The sequence below is a fragment of the Anoplopoma fimbria genome, unplaced genomic scaffold, assembly GCF_027596085.1.
Source record: "Anoplopoma fimbria isolate UVic2021 breed Golden Eagle Sablefish unplaced genomic scaffold, Afim_UVic_2022 Un_contig_8580_pilon_pilon, whole genome shotgun sequence".
NCBI lineage: Eukaryota > Metazoa > Chordata > Actinopteri > Perciformes > Anoplopomatidae > Anoplopoma > Anoplopoma fimbria.
Genome location: NW_026553277.1, coordinates 1 through 5,886, shown reverse-complemented (window position 1 = coordinate 5,886; position 5,886 = coordinate 1). Strand labels below are relative to the sequence as shown.

The window sequence follows — 5,886 nt, the reverse complement described above, 5'->3', positions numbered from 1 at the left end:
ATGCTAACGTATTCTACATTTCAACAGTAAATATTAATCTTTTTACTGCACTACATTTGTGATCCTTATAGCCACTTTGTACATTCTGATTTGACATTTAAAAGCTGTGAGTGTGTCTGGAAATCTGCAGGCGCTCCCTGTATAGACGAAAGAGCAAAGCGTGGTGATATAGTATCTTTAAAAGGCCCTTTGGTAGGCACAATATTTGCTTACGGCCATACCACCCTGAACACGCCCGATCTCGTCTGATCTCGGAAGCTAAGCAGGGTCGGGCCTGGTCAGTACTTGGATGGGAGACCGCCTGGGAATACCAGGTGCTGTAAGCTTTTTTCACTCCTCTTTACAAAAAGCAGAGGGCGCTGCTGCTTTTTCAGTGGACACCGACAGGGTGGGAAGGAAATAGCTAGATCATGACTTGCCGGTATAGAAATGACACAAATCCAGTTAAATGATGGCTTTCATCATTCCTAAGCTCATCGATCATTTTCTTTTCAATTTTATGCTAACGTATTCTACATTTCAACAGTAAATATTAATCTTTTTACTGCACTACATTTGTGATCCTTATAGCCACTTTGTACATTCTGATTTGACATTAGCTAGAACATGACTTGCAGGTATAGAAATGACACAAATCCAGTTAAATGATGGCTTTCATCATTCCTAAGCTCATCGATCATTTTCTTTTCAATTTTATGCTAACGTATTCTACATTTCAACAGTAAATATTAATATTTTTACTGCACTACATTTGTGATCCTTATAGCCACTTTGTACATTCTGATTTGACATTTAAAGCTGTGAGTGTGTCTGGCAATCTGCAGGCGCTCCCTGTATAGACGAAAGAGCAAAGTGTGGTGATATAGTATCTTTAAAAGGACCTTTGGTAGGCACAATATTTGCTTACGGCCATACCACCCTGAACACGCCCGATCTCGTCTGATCTCGGAAGCTAAGCAGGGTCGGGCCTGGTCAGTACTTGGATGGGAGACCGCCTGGGAATACCAGGTGCTGTAAGCTTTTTTCACTCCTCTTTACAAAAAGCAGAGGGCGCTGCTGCTTTTTCAGTGGACACCGACAGGGTGGGAAGGATATAGCTAGATCATGACTTGCCGGTATAGAAATGACACAAATCCAGTTAAATGATGGCTTTCATCATTCCTAAGCTCATCGATCATTTTCTTTTCAATTTTATGCTAACGTATTCTACATTTCAACAGTAAATATTAATCTTTTTACTGCACTACATTTGTGATCCTTATAGCCACTTTGTACATTCTGATTTGACATTTAAAGCTGTGAGTGTGTCTGGCAATCTGCAGGCGCTCCCTGTATAGACGAAAGAGCAAAGTGTGGTGATATAGTATCTTTAAAAGGACCTTTGGTAGGCACAATATTTGCTTACGGCCATACCACCCTGAACACGCCCGATCTCGTCTGATCTCGGAAGCTAAGCAGGGTCGGGCCTGGTCAGTACTTGGATGGGAGACCGCCTGGGAATACCAGGTGCTGTAAGCTTTTTCACTCCTCTTTACAAAAAGCAGAGGGCGCTGCTGCTTTTTCAGTGGACACCGACAGGGTGGGAAGGAAATAGCTAGATCATGACTTGCCGGTATAGAAATGACACAAATCCAGTTAAATGATGGCTTTCATCATTCCTAAGCTCATCGATCATTTTCTTTTCAATTTTATGCTAACGTATTCTACATTTCAACAGTAAATATTAATCTTTTTACTGCACTACATTTGTGATCCTTATAGCCACTTTGTACATTCTGATTTGACATTTAAAAGCTGTGAGTGTGTCTGGCAATCTGCAGGCGCTCCCTGTATAGACGAAAGAGCAAAGTGTGGTGATATAGTATCTTTAAAAGGACCTTTGGTAGGCACAATATTTGCTTACGGCCATACCACCCTGAACACGCCCGATCTCGTCTGATCTCGGAAGCTAAGCAGGGTCGGGCCTGGTCAGTACTTGGATGGGAGACCGCCTGGGAATACCAGGTGCTGTAAGCTTTTTTCACTCCTCTTTACAAAAAGCAGAGGGCGCTGCTGCTTTTTCAGTGGACACCGACAGGGTGGGAAGGAAATAGCTAGATCATGACTTGCCGGTATAGAAATGACACAAATCCAGTTAAATGATGGCTTTCATCATTCCTAAGCTCATCGATCATTTTCTTTTCAATTTTATGCTAACGTATTCTACATTTCAACAGTAAATATTAATCTTTTTACTGCACTACATTTGTGATCCTTATAGCCACTTTGTACATTCTGATTTGACATTTAAAAGCTGTGAGTGTGTCTGGAAATCTGCAGGCGCTCCCTGTATAGACGAAAGAGCAAAGCGTGGTGATATAGTATCTTTAAAAGGCCCTTTGGTAGGCACAATATTTGCTTACGGCCATACCACCCTGAACACGCCCGATCTCGTCTGATCTCGGAAGCTAAGCAGGGTCGGGCCTGGTCAGTACTTGGATGGGAGACCGCCTGGGAATACCAGGTGCTGTAAGCTTTTTTCACTCCTCTTTACAAAAAGCAGAGGGCGCTGCTGCTTTTTCAGTGGACACCGACAGGGTGGGAAGGAAATAGCTAGAACATGACTTGCAGGTATAGAAATGACACAAATCCAGTTAAATGATGGCTTTCATCATTCCTAAGCTCATCGATCATTTTCTTTTCAATTTTATGCTAACGTATTCTACATTTCAACAGTAAATATTAATCTTTTTACTGCACTACATTTGTGATCCTTATAGCCACTTTGTACATTCTGATTTGACATTTAAAAGCTTGAGTGTGTCTGGCAATCTGCAGGCGCTCCCTGTATAGACGAAAGAGCAAAGTGTGGTGATATAGTATCTTTAAAAGGACCTTTGGTAGGCACAATATTTGCTTACGGCCATACCACCCTGAACACGCCCGATCTCGTCTGATCTCGGAAGCTAAGCAGGGTCGGGCCTGGTCAGTACTTGGATGGGAGACCGCCTGGGAATACCAGGTGCTGTAAGCTTTTTTCACTCCTCTTTACAAAAAGCAGAGGGCGCTGCTGCTTTTTCAGTGGACACCGACAGGGTGGGAAGGAAATAGCTAGAACATGACTTGCCGGTATAGAAATGACACAAATCCAGTTAAATGATGGCTTTCATCATTCCTAAGCTCATCGATCATTTTCTTTTCAATTTTATGCTAACGTATTCTACATTTCAACAGTAAATATTAATCTTTTTACTGCACTACATTTGTGATCCTTATAGCCACTTTGTACATTCTGATTTGACATTTAAAAGCTGTGAGTGTGTCTGGCAATCTGCAGGCGCTCCCTGTATAGACGAAAGAGCAAAGCGTGGTGATATAGTATCTTTAAAAGGACCTTTGGTAGGCACAATATTTGCTTACGGCCATACCACCCTGAACACGCCCGATCTCGTCTGATCTCGGAAGCTAAGCAGGGTCGGGCCTGGTCAGTACTTGGATGGGAGACCGCCTGGGAATACCAGGTGCTGTAAGCTTTTTTCACTCCTCTTTACAAAAAGCAGAGGGCGCTGCTGCTTTTTCAGTGGACACCGACAGGGTGGGAAGGAAATAGCTAGATCATGACTTGCCGGTATAGAAATGACACAAATCCAGTTAAATGATGGCTTTCATCATTCCTAAGCTCATCGATCATTTTCTTTTCAATTTTATGCTAACGTATTCTACATTTCAACAGTAAATATTAATCTTTTTACTGCACTACATTTGTGATCCTTATAGCCACTTTGTACATTCTGATTTGACATTTAAAAGCTGTGAGTGTGTCTGGAAATCTGCAGGCGCTCCCTGTATAGACGAAAGAGCAAAGCGTGGTGATATAGTATCTTTAAAAGGCCCTTTGGTAGGCACAATATTTGCTTACGGCCATACCACCCTGAACACGCCCGATCTCGTCTGATCTCGGAAGCTAAGCAGGGTCGGGCCTGGTCAGTACTTGGATGGGAGACCGCCTGGGAATACCAGGTGCTGTAAGCTTTTTTCACTCCTCTTTACAAAAAGCAGAGGGCGCTGCTGCTTTTTCAGTGGACACCGACAGGGTGGGAAGGAAATAGCTAGAACATGACTTGCAGGTATAGAAATGACACAAATCCAGTTAAATGATGGCTTTCATCATTCCTAAGCTCATCGATCATTTTCTTTTCAATTTTATGCTAACGTATTCTACATTTCAACAGTAAATATTAATCTTTTTACTGCACTACATTTGTGATCCTTATAGCCACTTTGTACATTCTGATTTGACATTTAAAAGCTGTGAGTGTGTCTGGCAATCTGCAGGCGCTCCCTGTATAGACGAAAGAGCAAAGTGTGGTGATATAGTATCTTACCTCTTCAACCCCTGATAGTTTTGTAGGCTAACGTCTGGAAATCTGCAGGCGCTCCCTGTATAGACGAAAGAGCAAAGCGTGGTGATATAGTATCTTTAAAAGGACCTTTGTAATAATAATAATGAACAAGAAGAAGTGGTTGAATGGTAAAAAGCGCAGGTCTTGCTCTATATGATCCCTTGTCCCACTTCATGTTTTGAAATTGTTCAAAAGGCGGCTAACAACTTGGGAGGAAATCAGGAATAGGCTTGGATTGGGGGAAAAGGCAGTTGCGTTTGTCGCCATGTGAGCATGTATAGTCAAGTGCCTTATACATTTGCAGGTGGATTTCACATTATTATTTTTTCTCCTTTCATGCTGAACGATTTCATGAATGGGTTTCTGTGATTATTTTTGAACCTTACCTGCTGGGAGGCCACCTTTGATTGATAATTGTGTCACCTCCTTGGCTCGCCCATAGATCAATGGACACCTGTACTCACCTGCTGTGTTTTCCACCTCTCCGGCTATCCTTGAAATATTCTGTGCCGTGGCGGAATGGTTAGAGCACTTGCACACGGTGGTTATCGGTTCGATTCCTGGAAGGGTCAATCCGCAGAGGTAACATCAAGCTCATGCAGTTGTTCCTCGTTTGTCCTCGTTTGCTGCACACAAGATTGAGTAGGGATGCCGCTTAAGGCTTACCAGGTTCTAAGAAGGGGAATGAACTTCAAATATTATCTTTTTTTCTTTGGGGTTTTTTAAACGAGCAAAAGGGTGTCCTGACCTGACAGGGAACAGGACTTAAAACCTCATTGTATGATAGGATGTTTCTGACCATTTTGTTTTTTTTAGAAATATAAGCAAATATTATTTAAGCAATCCAATAAGTGTATATAGTACTATAAAGAGGATGTCGCATGTGTACAGATTGTAAAGCCGTCTGAGGCAAATTTGTCATTTGTGATTCTGGGCTATACAAAATAAACTGAATTGAATTGAATAAACTTTTTAATTGAATTTGACTCCCCTTCTTGTGCAGTGTTTGGGGGTGCATTTCTCTCTGTGTGTCCCACCGGAAGTCCCAGCCGTCTCTTCTTTGGTTCCATTTGCGTTTCCTTGTGGGATATGTCGCGCCTGTTTTCCAGCACAGGTCTCATATTTTTGTTCTGTTCCCCCATCACCTTTGTGGACTTGTTGCATGAAAAATGGGGATGTTCGTTTTGGATACATTTTTGCACTACAGTTATTCGACATGCATCTTTACCAGTTACTGTACAAATTGACGTTTTTGCAAATAAAACATGGAAAAAGTTAAAGTGACGTTTATGTAGATAAAAGTACCCAACAGTGTATACAAGTAGAGCTGACACGATACAGAAAATGGATGGAAAAGCATGTCATGGTTCCAGCTTCACAAATGTGAGCATTTGCTGACCTTCCCATGGACATTGTTGCTGCTAAACAACTCCATTGTTCTTTTATTGAATTAAAATCCAGGAGAATATGAATGATTTTCGTTAAGACTAAATATATTTGAGCT

At 41.8% G+C, this 5,886-nt stretch overlaps 8 non-coding genes across 8 annotated transcripts; all 8 read left to right on the top strand.

Moving 5' to 3' along the window:
- Positions 1 to 207: 207 nt before the first annotated feature.
- Positions 208 to 326, top strand: LOC129116432 (5S ribosomal RNA). Its single transcript, XR_008533523.1, has one exon. It is a non-coding gene; the product is annotated as a 5S ribosomal RNA (ribosomal RNA).
- Positions 327 to 901: 575 nt separating this feature from the next.
- Positions 902 to 1,020, top strand: LOC129116431 (5S ribosomal RNA). The gene has a single exon (XR_008533522.1). It is a non-coding gene; the product is annotated as a 5S ribosomal RNA (ribosomal RNA).
- Positions 1,021 to 1,399: 379 nt separating this feature from the next.
- On the top strand, positions 1,400 to 1,518 carry LOC129116430 (5S ribosomal RNA). Its single transcript, XR_008533521.1, has one exon. It is a non-coding gene; the product is annotated as a 5S ribosomal RNA (ribosomal RNA).
- A 379-nt stretch (positions 1,519 to 1,897) lies between these two features.
- On the top strand, positions 1,898 to 2,016 carry LOC129116437 (5S ribosomal RNA). The gene has a single exon (XR_008533527.1). It is a non-coding gene; the product is annotated as a 5S ribosomal RNA (ribosomal RNA).
- A 380-nt stretch (positions 2,017 to 2,396) lies between these two features.
- LOC129116436 (5S ribosomal RNA) lies at positions 2,397 to 2,515 on the top strand. Its single transcript, XR_008533526.1, has one exon. It is a non-coding gene; the product is annotated as a 5S ribosomal RNA (ribosomal RNA).
- A 379-nt stretch (positions 2,516 to 2,894) lies between these two features.
- On the top strand, positions 2,895 to 3,013 carry LOC129116434 (5S ribosomal RNA). Its single transcript, XR_008533525.1, has one exon. It is a non-coding gene; the product is annotated as a 5S ribosomal RNA (ribosomal RNA).
- Positions 3,014 to 3,393: 380 nt separating this feature from the next.
- LOC129116433 (5S ribosomal RNA) lies at positions 3,394 to 3,512 on the top strand. Its single transcript, XR_008533524.1, has one exon. It is a non-coding gene; the product is annotated as a 5S ribosomal RNA (ribosomal RNA).
- A 380-nt stretch (positions 3,513 to 3,892) lies between these two features.
- On the top strand, positions 3,893 to 4,011 carry LOC129116429 (5S ribosomal RNA). Its single transcript, XR_008533520.1, has one exon. It is a non-coding gene; the product is annotated as a 5S ribosomal RNA (ribosomal RNA).
- The last annotated feature ends 1,875 nt before the right edge of the window (positions 4,012 to 5,886 follow it).